This window comes from Phoca vitulina, unplaced genomic scaffold (genome assembly GCF_004348235.1).
Source record: "Phoca vitulina isolate PV1807 unplaced genomic scaffold, GSC_HSeal_1.0 scaffold6, whole genome shotgun sequence".
In the NCBI taxonomy this organism is placed as follows: domain Eukaryota; kingdom Metazoa; phylum Chordata; class Mammalia; order Carnivora; family Phocidae; genus Phoca; species Phoca vitulina.
Window position 1 is genome coordinate 43634053 of NW_022589709.1, and position 13482 is coordinate 43647534.

Sequence of the window (13482 nt, forward strand, 5' to 3'; positions counted from 1 at the left end):
AAAGAAAGAAAGAAAGAAAGAAAGAAAGAAAGAAAGAAAGAAAGAAAAAGAAAGAAAGAAAGAAAGAAAAGATTAGAGATTGATCATGGTGAATGATAGAATTTATTATCTGAAAGTTATTTTTAAGAGACTGATGAATAACATTTTATTTTATTTTAATTTATTAAGTTTTTTTATTTTAATTCCAGAATAGTTATCATACAGTGTTACATTAGTTTCAGGTGTACAATCTAGTGATTCAACAATTCTATACATTATTTAGTGCTCATCTTGGTAAGTGTGCTCTTTAATCCCCATCACCTATTTCATCTGTCCCCCCACCCACCTCCCTTCTGGTAACCATCTGTTTGTTCTCTGTAGTAAAGAGTCTATTTCTTGGTTTCTCTCTCTTTCTCTAACTCTTTGGCTCATTTGCTTTGTTTCTTAAATTCCACAAAGGAGTGAAATCATATGGTATTTGTCTTTCTCTGACTGACTTATCTCTTTTAGCATTATACTCTCTAGATCCATCCATGTTGTTGTAAACAGCAAGACTTTATGATGAATAACATTGTGGAGAGTAAGTTCTCACTTCACAAAAAAAAAAAAAAAATACCAGAGTAATTATTAATGTTGTTTTCTTAACTTTTCTATTGAGATTTGATTTTTAAACTGTAATGGAGGACATAGGAATTGTTATGCTAATAAAAATGGAAAAGATATCATAAATTATAAATAAATTAAGGATATGAGAAAACAGAGACTTTCAAATGTTGCTAGTATAAATTAACAAAAGCATTTAGTGAAAAAAATTACTATACTCTATGAAAATTCAAAATGTATACATCCCAAGACCCAAGAATTCCACCTGTTTATAGTTGGTCTAGAAACAAATGCATTCAGGGAAAATGATGCCACTTTTTATCTCCAAGCCTTTTGAAAGTGGCTTTAAAAAGAACCACTGGGGAAAAAAAAATTTTTAATTAAAAAAATAAAAAGAACCACTGGGAGAACTTTAGAAGTGTTTACCTACAGCTTGAAAGATGGGCCTTAAACTATGAAGAATAGAGGGGTTTTCCTGCTACACTCCCAGTTCCCGCATTTGTAGTTATAAGGGCACCCCAAGTTCTGCTTATAGAGCATCTTTGGCACAGTGAGAGAGAGCAGATATGGGATCATCTTGGATCCTGTCTAAGAGGGCTGCCTGAGGGGAGATCTCAGCAGAGATGGAGGTAAATGTCTAAAAGCCCAGGAGTGAAAAGAAGACCAAAACACATAACTCAGAGACAGGATGCCTCACATTAGTGAAAAGAACTAAAAGAGACTGGGTACAGCTGGGAGCCTTTAAAGTGCTCAGGAAAGCACCCCCTGAAGGCAAGTCACATTTAATTATCGTCAGTCTCCAGACAGCTCAAACTGCAAAACCAAGTAAGAATATTTTCCCCTTTCACCTACTTGACAAATGTTTGCAGCTGAATTTGCAGCTGGCCAGTGGGGACAGAGATGAGCTTAGAGATCATAAACTGATCGTAAGAAAATAGAAGCATCCTGATTTCTTTGCCAAGTAGCTTTAGCCTGAGACAATCCCAAATGGTTAAAACAAGAAGATTTAAAGCTAAACAGTTGCAAAATGTTTATTGCATAGGCCTAGATAACTTATTTTCAAAATTCAGGTTTTTTTCTTTTTTTTTTTCTTTAATGATTAGAAGTGAACAAAGGATATTTTATTACCAGAGAATGACCAATTCAGTCTTAGGACAGTATAAATGTTCATCTAGCTGCAGGGGATATTTACCCCCACAGAATAAAGTTTAAGGAAACAGGGAGAGAAGAGAAAGTAAAGCTATGTTTTGATTACAATTCACACCTAATGTTTGTTTTACATGTCATTTACAGAGAGTAGCAAGTGAAAAGAGCAAGTCCCACAAGGATACAAAGAAGAGGACCTCATTTATATTTTTAAAATATATTGATACATGATATTAATAGATATATCACATAAACACATACATTATACAAATGCAGAGTGAAGGGCCCTGGTGAATCTCTACTACATAGTTAGGAGAGGCTGCTTCTGTACAGGAGGGGAAAAGACTTGGATCACGGGGATAAAGGGAACTTGTAGTTTGTGAAAGTTTTTTGTTTTATTTTATTTTTGGAATTTTTGGCAAATTGATTTATTTTTGTGTATTTGATAATGCATTTAAAAATTGCTCAAATGCCTTTAGGAAAACTCCTAAAATTTTAATATTTTTAACTTTAATTATTACCATGATGATAGGTGTAGGAGGTCTTCGAGAGTGACTTTTAGAGCATCACTCACTGCTTTTCTAAATTATCTGATGCTCTGTACTCAACTACTGACTATCCATTCTGCAGGTCTCAGAATTCAGGTTTTCTTGATGTTTTTCCTCTGGTTTAAAACACTTCTTATTTTTAAAGTAACAATTAACTGGCATTGTAGACACATAGTCACTGGACTTTTAAGGAAAAATAATCCTTAAATCATTTTTTTTAAATGCTGTTTTCTAATTTTATTAATCAATCCTGTTTTTTAAATTGCTGAGACCAGCCAGATAACTTGGCAAAAAAAAAAAAAAAAAGAAGAAGAATGTCAAGCTAGTATATACTAATATCAAATAAAAACTAGAGATGACCGACATATTAATTAATTTTTTATACTATTAATTGGTCCACCTTCTGGAACCCATTTGCTCAAATCTGTTTTACAGCTTAGAAAATCTATACAGGTAATATGAAACTGGAAGCTACCAATGAATTATGATATCTTGGCACTATTTTTATCAATTCATAATGCCTACTTACTAGATGTGATTACCTAGAAGACCACATTGGAATGCAGCATCTCAGAGTATTTTCATATAAAAGGTCAGGAAGGTGGGTACCAGTAGGATTCAAATCCACTTACTTTAAAATGGAATTCCTATATTTTCTGTCTAAAAAGGATTTTAGCTACAATTGGTAAACAATATTACCAATTTTTAATGCAAAGGACAGTGACATATCATGTGTACATTTGCATGTTACGTAGCGTGCATACACAGACTTTTAGAATGGGTTTTGGTACAATTACAGAGGCTGATAGCCTTATATGAAGGCTACTGGGAAGAGTAACATTCAAAATCTATTCATATTTAGACTTTCTATGTTTCCTGTAATTTCACACATCAAATTAAATTTCATGCAGTGTTATAAATCACACATTTACCATGCACTTTTCAAAATGACAACAATACTGAGGACTAGCCTTAAAAAATTAGTTAATAATATTACTAGGGCTTAGTATTTATAAAACGTGGCATTACATTTATGTAGTTGTTATGAGCACATGAGGCTCTTTGTGGGCAAAATGAAAAATATTTAAGCACAGGTAGAATAGATCCTTATCAAAGACATACTTTCAAAAAAAGAACAAATGTTATAGCTGCATCCTATTGGATTGACTGATAGCTTATTTTCTTCCCCAAACCTCCTTTAGGCTTGTCAAGCTCTGTGGCTTTTCTTTGGGGCATGCCCTTTGATGCTTGTTTTTCCATATGCCCATTCTTATCAGTGGGGATTCCACCTATGAAACAATTTTGGAAGATGCCTTCAACAAAATGCACAAAGTACGCATTTGGCCTCTGAAGGAAAATGAAGATAGCCTCAAGCAGAAAAACATAGACGTTTTAGAAAGTAAAGCTTTCTTTTTTTCCTTAAAAAAAAAGTAAGCCCTAAGGCTCTTCTTCAGTTGCAAAATTTTTTATCAGAAACCTAGTGCCCTAAAGCAGGCAATAGATATACCTGGCACTCTACCGTGAAGAATGGATCACTAACTACTTGGCTTAAATTAGTATATTTTTATCCATACCTAATAATTGACACCTTTTTGTTTGCATTATCATAAATATAGCAATAATGCAGATTATTTAGGTATTCTACAGTCATCAAAAGGGTCAAGATCATCGAGCATTTCCAGCAAGCATTGCTATGAAAACAGGGAAGAGAAATATGTGTGTATGAAAGGTTAATAAGCTAGCTACTCAAACCAGAGAAATATTCAATTAACTTACAGGACTTTGGGAGGAGGAAGAAGGAAAAATAAACAAAAAAAACCTACTATGCATTGGTTCAATCATAGAATCATTGATTAAAAAAAAAAAAAAACCTGATGGGAATTATAGATACTCCCTAGAGCAAACCTGGCCTGATTTTAAGGTTGAAAGAATTAAAGCCCATGGACAGTTAGTGGCTTAATAAGTGAGACAGCTTTTAAGAACTATTTAATCTATTAAAACATTATTTCTGTAGCCCCTCAAAAATTGTATGTGTGCAGGCTATTCTTTTAACATTTAACATTCCATAAACATCTTACATTCTATTTTTTACTTATCTAATTTTACTTTCACAGGTATATTTTCATTTAGCAGAAAGCTATACTCATTTATCTTTAGTAATTTGTGTTTTCTTTGGTTTATTTATTATTTTTTTTAAGAATTTATTTATTTATTTGACAGAGAGAGACACAGCAAGAGAGGGAACACAAGCAGGGGGAGAGGGAGAGGGAGAAGCAGGCCTCCCTCTGAGCAGGGAGCTCGATGCGGGGCTCGATCCCAGGACCCTGGGATCATGACCTGAGCCGAAGGCAGATGCTTAACCGCATAGCCACCCAGGTGCCCCATCTTTAGTAATTTAGAGAATAAAATATATAAATCCCAGTTTTCAGTAGCTTACTACTTTCATCCACATTATCGGATCATAAGCTTTTTTGTTTATGGAACAAAACAAAAATGGAGGGAAGAAAAACAAAACTCAGTGATTCTAGGATTGAAATGCCTATTGATTATCAGCATTATCCTTACCTAGATAATCCTAAAGCAATGCTGAATTATTGCTAAAATATCTGCCCCACATACATGTAAACAAATGATATCCATAATGTTGTTTCTGTTCTTAGGAAACAGTGTTTGTCAGAATTAGTTACGGAGTCTTTGAAAATACTGTTTCTGACCACAGAATATTCTGTTTCAGCCTAAGATGAGGTCTCAGTCTAAGATAAGACTATTAACTACTATTTCAGGTAATTAAAATGTGGGCTATTCTTGGGAAAAAAAAAAAAAAAAACCTTTGAGACACACTGGTATAGATGAATAATGATAACTACATGTTTTGGCTTATTTTTCCCCATTGTAGAAGATACTTACCTAGATTAATTCATGTCACTTGTTTTGTTATTGAATGGAAAACATATTCTAAGATTCCAATGTTTAGCCATAGAATATAGTGATACTGGGACAGAAAAAGTCCCTACAAACATGGACTTTGGCACCTGCTTAACCGATACATAAATCCAAAGTTTTCAATTACTGTTCTTACGAACTTGTGGAAGTAACCTAACTGAATTAGGGATAGGCAATTCATATCTCAGACTATTTAATGTAAGAAGACTGCATGAAACTATACATGAAATTACTTCAAATTTTAAAGCTTTATTATATTGATTATTATCACTATCATGATAGCTAGTCTGGTTAAGTTTCAGGTTTCACTAATATTTTTTAAATGAACTTAATTAGTCATACTATTCAGTTTTTTGTTATTTTATTTAACTAGTTGATATAATTGAGAAGCAAGAAAGTGGTATCACTGCACCCTTAACTGGTTCATTCTCAAATTCTTCTTACAATGAAAAATAAATACCTATTTTTTTTCTGTATAAGACATAATAGCAGTTTTTATTTACTTTTTTACTCATTTATTATTCACTTATTTTCTGTTACTATCATCTTATTTACCATTATTATTTTAAAATCTGAAACTGAAGACAATGTCATTTCAAAGTTTTCAGAAAAAAAGTTCCTATTGTGAATACTATAATTTCTAACTGTGTCAAACATTATACTTTTAACTGTATACAAACATTAGTCATAGGTAGGCCTATGCATTTTTAATGTTTTTTTAAAAAATCAAATAGTAGTAAATGGAGATTAATTTTGTTGTATTTTCATCTTAATATATTTATTTACAATCAATATAATTTTCCATTATTATTTTTTTTTATAAAGATTTTATTTATTTTTTGACAGAGAGAGAGAGACAGCAAGAGAGGGAACACAAGCAGGGGGAGTGGGAGAGGGAGAACTGCTTCTCCCTTCCTGCTGAGCAGGGAGCCCAATGTGGGGCTCGATCCTGGGACCCCAGAAACGTGACCTAAGCCGAACACAGATGCTTAATGACTGAGCCACCCAGGCGCCCTTCATTATTACTTTGAATATATATATTATGCCATGTGTATAAATTCTGTCATTCCCATTCTAATGAAAAGTTGGTGTTTACTGCTATTGTGACTAAATTAACTCATCATCTCATATTAATTGAATTTTAATGCCATGCTGGACACAGAAATGATACAATTAGTCACCACACTGTCACAGCAGAAACTAATCAAAATTATTGAAGATTAGAAATTTTGTAGATTTAAGAACTGATAGATGTTTTCAAATATCAGATGGAAAAGAACAATTGACTGAGGAAAAAGACTATCAGACTATGAGGAAAAAACAGACTATGAATACTACTTTAATCACTAAATAAAAGAAACATTTGAAAACCTGAGACCAAAAAGGCTAGTTTTTATGCCATAAGCTCTCAATATCTTTAATGAAATTTAAAGTTTCCTGTCTATGCCCTTGCACATTCTTAAGATATATATTCTGCCTTATGTCCTTGCTTTCACTGCTGTTTTCCCAAATGCATTGATATAACCTTCTTTAAAGTAAGAGTCATTTTGTTTTTGTGACCTCCATTGTTATAAAGGAGTGTGTGATGCATATTAGGGATCAAATGACTTAATTGGAAGATTTAATTTTTGTGTATTCTAAAGATATGAAGAGATAATGGAAAGTTAGTAGATCATCATTTACAGTGCTTTACATCAGGGGTCAGCAAAAGTACAGCCTATAGGCTGGTTTTTATTTTCATTAATTTGCAAGTTAAGAATGTTTTTACAATTTGGAATGATTGGGGGGAAAAGCTTAAAAAGGAAGAATAATATTTTGTAACATAAAAATTATGTGGAATTTAAATTTCTGTACCCACAAATAAAGTTTACTGAACATAGCATATTTAATCCTTTACTTACTGTCAATAGCTGCTTGGAGGCTATAACAGCAGAGTTGAACCATTGTGACAAAGACTTTAACATGGGCAAAGCCAAAAACACTTACTATCTGACCCTTTACAGAAAAAGTTTGCCACCCTGCTTTACATTTTCATAGACCTTTATAATTTATAATACACCTTCACCATCTGTATCTCATTTGAGATTCATAGCATTCCTATGAATTATGGCATACTCATCTCCAGTGTGCTACAAATAATAAGAACTACAGTCTGTATTTTACAAATGAGAAAACTAAACCTTGTTGATTTTAAGTGGTGCTGTCAGGATTTTTAATATAGTTCTTTGGGCTCTAGGCTCGATAATTTCACACCACAATAGTCTCTTCTTCCATTAAACAATATTAGAGAATTCCAACGTCTATTTTATAAAAGTTCTATGAACTATACAATTCTGTAGAGAACTTCAATTATATAGAACTATGACCCAGTATACAAATTCACTAACACAAGTTAAAAATCTCTAGGGGAGCCTGGGTGGCTCAGTTGGTTAAGCATCTGCCTTCAGCTCAGGTCTGGTCTCAGTATCATGGGATTGAGCCCCATGTCAGCCTCCCTGCTCAGCCAGGAGTTTGCTTCTCCCTCTACTCCTCCCCCTGCTTGTGCTCTCTCTCTCTCAAATAAATAAATAAAATCTTTAAAAAAAAAACAAGTTAAAAATCTCTACAGGATTTTATGATAGCCTATTTAAAAGTTGATTAAAAATCAAACATTTAAATTTTCTAATTTTAAAACAAATTAATTTACAAGTTATAACACTGCAAATCTGTCAATTTTCATTTTGTGCCCATCTAATTACTTGTTTCCTATCACTTCACAGTTGATCTGTAGTCTATAAAAGTTATTAAAAAAATGAGCAATTGCAGTGAAAGTTGACTTGGGGTCAACTTTACATCTGTAAATAGGGATAAACACTGAAAACAGATGGCAAAATACTAAAGTCATTAAATCTCTTCCTGGATCTAATTTCTGGAATAAAGGATAGTTTTTACTAAGTAAGACAACATCTGCAAAGGAACTCTTTATTTTTCTAACAATTAACTTAAAGAAGAATAGAGATAGGAGTTTTTAACCATAGGAACAAAGACCAGGGGCGCCTGGGTGGTTCAGTCAGTTAAGTGTTCTACTCTTGATTTTGGCTCAGGTCATGATCTCAGGGTGGTAAGATCAAGTCCTGTCTTGGGTTCTGTGCTCAGCATGGAGCCTGCTTGAGATTCTCTCTCCTTTCCACCCCAATACCTCCCCCTCCCGGCTGTGCACACACACTCTCTCTCTAAATAAAGAAAGAAAAGAGAGAGAGAGAGAGAGAGAGAGAACCAATGCCAATGTTGCCTGAAGTAGGGGATATAACTTAGGCTATTCTGCTGAGTGAAAAAGGGAAAAAAAAAAAAAAAAGATGGTCAATAAGAGGTATAAATTAGGGTGGAAAATAAAACATTACTGAGGAATAGGATTCTGATTTATTATGATTTACTTTGATCAGAGACAAATAAAAAAAATGTTTTCTTCAAGCAAAAGCAAAACAAAACAAAAGCAACAACAAAAGAAACTTGGTAAATGTTTAAAGACTACTTGGTAAATGCACAGCTTATAAATGAAAATAAAACAGAAGAAAGAGTAAGACCACATAATCCAAGAAATTTTAAAGAGTTTAAAGGATGGGTTATCATAACCTCTTGCATTAATAACCATTTTGATGAAGAAAGAATAAACTAAATAAAACATGATCAATTATAAAAGAAATTACTTGATTTTATATTCCATGCCATTTTTAAATTTTAAAAAAGACTAAGCTAACTAGATATCAGTAGATACCAACAAGATAGCTCAAAATGTATTATTTGATATAGAAATGAGTTCAGAGAAGTTATCATTACAATGACCTCTTTGTATGTATAAACTTGCTACCTTGGGTGTGCCTTTTAAACAAAGTAATGAGACAAAATTATCAATTGATTTTTTTATCTTTACTTTGAACACCACTACAGCTAGTGATCCTCCCAAACCAATATTCAAATGAAGTTGGGCAGCCAAAACCATGCAAAAGACCACTACATAAACATTAAAAGGACAGTAGTTAATTAGAAAAAAAAAATCCTTATGTATGGCTATTGTACAATTCCTTTGACAAAATGCATTTTAATTAATTTGTTCATCAAACACTTATTGTATATAATATTCTCTAGGTGAGTTGGGACATAGTTCTTGCTCTGAATTATTTAACAATTTAGTAGAAGTGGTAAATAAAGACATTATAATACTACACTCAATAGAGGCATGTGCATTGCAATGGGTTATAGTGGAAGAAGATATTATTTCTGATGAGTGGAGAGGTTTCCAATAGATCAGGAAACATTTCTTATAGCAGATAGCATTGGAAAGGAATGGAAGAAGGAGCGGATTCTTAGAAGGATCTGCAAAAAAACACCTTCCAAAGGAAAATAACCAACTAGATCATCATTGAGGCAAGTATTGATACCAGGATATAAAAGAACAAGCTTTGGGATACTAAGATAGATATAAAACATAATAAACATGAAATCACATGACTTTTTCATATCATATAATTATTGCATTTCATGATTACTTTCCCATATGGATTTATTTTATAAATGATGCATGAGTACATCATTCTGCTAAACAAAATTTTGCATTGTGCATTATTTACTTTGTTAGCTGCTTCATGGTATACATTGTTCCTGGTATGCATTACTAATTTTTAACTACTGCTTTAATCACACCTAACTTATTGTAATACCGAAGTCAAAATTTCTGAAGTTTATTTCCAATGAAATAAGGGCTATATTCTCAAAACTTTAAATGAGAAAATATTCAAATTTTTGTCCTGAAAAATGTAAGATCTTGCTATGTATCTTAAAATCTGAAAACTTGTAATACTCTGTTTTAAGAAGTGAATAATAAAGACCATTATATATGATTTTTAAGGGTGAGAGGGGGACCGAGAACTGATCTTTATTTTATTCCTTCCATGAGACTGTTTCTGCTCTGGGAGCTCATGGAGCAAATGTTGGCCTTTAAAGCAGTTACATTTTATTTTATTTTACTTATTTTTTTTAAATTTTATTATGTTTTGTTAATCACCATACATTACATCATTAGTTTTTGATATAGTGTTCCATGATTCATTGTTTGCGTATAACACCCAGTGCTCCATTCAGTACGTGGCCTCTTTAATACCCATCACCAGGCTAACCCATCCCCCGACCCCTCTCCCCTCTAGAACCCTCAGTTTGTTTCTCAGAGTCCATAGTCTCTCATGGTTCGTCTCCCCCTTCTATTACGCAGCCATCAAAAGGAACGAAATCTTGCCATTTGCAACGACATGGATGGAACTGGAGTGTATTACGCTGAGTGAAATAAGTCAATCAGAGAAAGACATGTATCATATGATCTCACTGATATGAGGAATTCTTAATCTCAGGAAACAAACTGAGGGTTGCTGGAGTGGTGGGGGGTGGGAGGGATGGGGGGGCTGGGTGATAGACATTGGGGAGGGTATGTGCTATGGTGAGTGCTGTGAATTGTGTAAGACTGTTGAATCACAGACCTGTACCTCTGAAACAAATAATACATTATATGTTAAAAAAAAAAAAGAAGATAGCAGGAAGGGAAAAATGAAGGGGGGAAAAGCAGTTACATTTTAAACACTTGAATCAGAGGCTTTGCAATTTGCATATCTGTATATAAAACAATAGTCTGGGGACAACTGGAAATTTCTTGACTGAAGAAAGGTATTCTGTTTAAGGATTTTGAGATACTCTCTTGAAGAAGTCAGGAAATTTATCTCTAGCAATTAAGCAAAAGAGAGAATATCCAGGCTGCCAACACTGCCGGATTGGGATACTGCTTACCATACCTTAACAAATTTATAATGTTCAAAGTGTCATATTATAAACATAAACATACATATATGAACGTATTTGTATATCTGCTCTAATGGACATATATTCATACAGACACACATACATACGACTGTAAAACCTGAATGATATGATCATTTTCTACATTTGCAAATTACAGCCAAGTTATAGTACCAATATCTTTCCTTAGCCTTATATATTTAGTAGTTACAACTACCTGTTAGATGAAGAAAAACTGAAAAAGTTTTAAAGATAAAAAAAGAAAAAAGGGGAGGGATGGCATAACTGGGTGATGGGCATTAACGAGGACACATGATGTACTGAGCATTGGGTATTATATATAACTGATGAATCACTGAACTATACCTCTGAAACTAATAATACACTATATGTTAATTAACTGAAATTAAATTAAGAAGAAGAAAAAAAGAAATTTACTTTCAGATAAGACAGCTTTATTGATTTTATTATTTTATAGAAATAATTTATAATTATTTAGAAAAAATAAGAAAATAATACAGAAAATTGATAGAGGAAAAGAAAGATCACTAGTAATCCCACCAATTAGTGATAAGTATTATGAAAAGCTTGCAAGTCTTTGTTAACTTTAATATGCAGTTATATATATATGCTTAACAATATTATGGGAAATAATACTTTCTAAATCATTTTTTCATATTTCAGCATATATATATGCATAGGTTTACATATATACAGATATATGAATTTTGATATACATATATACACACAAACATATACATACACATAAGTGTTTCATAATAAAACACTTTGTTCTCAGGTAGTGTGGTAAGGAACTATAAAAATCAACTTCTCCAGAATATCAACAAGACATCTAAAAAAAGAAATTGTCAAATTCAACTTCTTCTTGGAATTAACCAAAGGCTTGCAACAATTCGAGGAAAATAGCTTAATTGTGGGAAGAACGACCAGCTCAGTACTGTTCTAACTTGCCCGGTTGCTTCCTCTCCTGAGCATAACAGTATCCTTGAGAAATAACAACCTTGAAACCAAAGTAGCTATGAAAATCAGAGGCCTAATAGTTACCGAAGGGGCCAAAATAGATTTGGCACTTTCCAAAAGTCCCATCCTCTGATTTTTTTTTTTAAGTATTTATTATTAATTTGTCTGTCTGACAGTCTCCAGAAATATTCTTTTTCAGGGCTATCTTTACATCTCCTGACTCAGAGTGTACTCCGTGTGAAAAGCTCCAACTCCAAGGCATTTGTTGAAATAATTTATCAAAAATTTAATATTTACAGTATTTAATATTGTAGATGCCTGAGACAACACAAGTTGGGGAAATTATATATATTAGAATGCTTTTAATCTATAGTAAAAATTGAAGAGAATTGACAAGTTGACAATATCGAGTCTTATAATTCATGGAAATGTGTATCTCTTCATTTTTTTAGCTCTTCTTTATGTTCCTCAATAAAGTTTTGTTGCTTTTTATTTATTCCTCAGCAGGATATATTTTAATGCCATTCTTGTTTTTTTCAATTTATTTATTTATCAATTTTTTAAATTATTATGTTCAGTTAGCCAGCATATAGTAAATCATTGGTTTTTGATGTAGTGTTTGATTCATTAATTGCATATAACACCCAGTGCTCATCACCACATGTTCCCTCCTTATTACCCATCACCCGGTTACCCCACCCCTCCAACCCCTTCCATTCTGTAACCCTCAGTTTGGTTCCTGGAGTCCAGAGTCTCTCATGGTTTGTCTCCCTCTCTGATTTCTTCCCATTCAGTTTTCCTTCCCTTCCCCTGTGGTCCTCCATGCTATTCCTTATGTTCTACATATGAGTGAAACCACATGATAATTGTCTTTCTCTGCTTGACTTATTTCACTTAGCATAATCTCCTCCAGTTCCATCCATGTTGATGCAAATGGTGGGTATTCATCCCTTCTGATGGCTGAGTAATATTCCATTGTATATATGAACCACATCTTCTTTATCCATTCATCTGTTGAAGGACATCTTGGCTCCTTCCACAGTTTGGCTGTTGTCGAAATTGCTGCTATGAACATTGGGGTGCAGGTGCCCCTTCTTTTCACTACATCTGTATCTTTGGGGTAAATACCTAGTAGTTCAATTGCTGGGTCATAGGGTAGCTCTGTTTTTAACGTCTTGAGGAACCCTCCATACTGTTTTCCAGAGTGGCTGTACCAGCTTGCATTCCCACCAACAGTGTAGGTTTCTCCACATCTTCGCCAACTTTTGTTGTTTCCTGTCCTGTGTGAGGCGGTATCTCATTGTGGTTTTGATTTGTATTTCCCTGATGGCTAGTGATGTTGAACATTTTTCATGTGTCTGTTAGCCAGTTGTATGTCTTCTTTGTAGAAGTGTCTGTTCATGTCTTCTGCCCATTTATTGACTGGATTATTTGGTTTTTTGGGGTGTTGAATTTGAAAAGT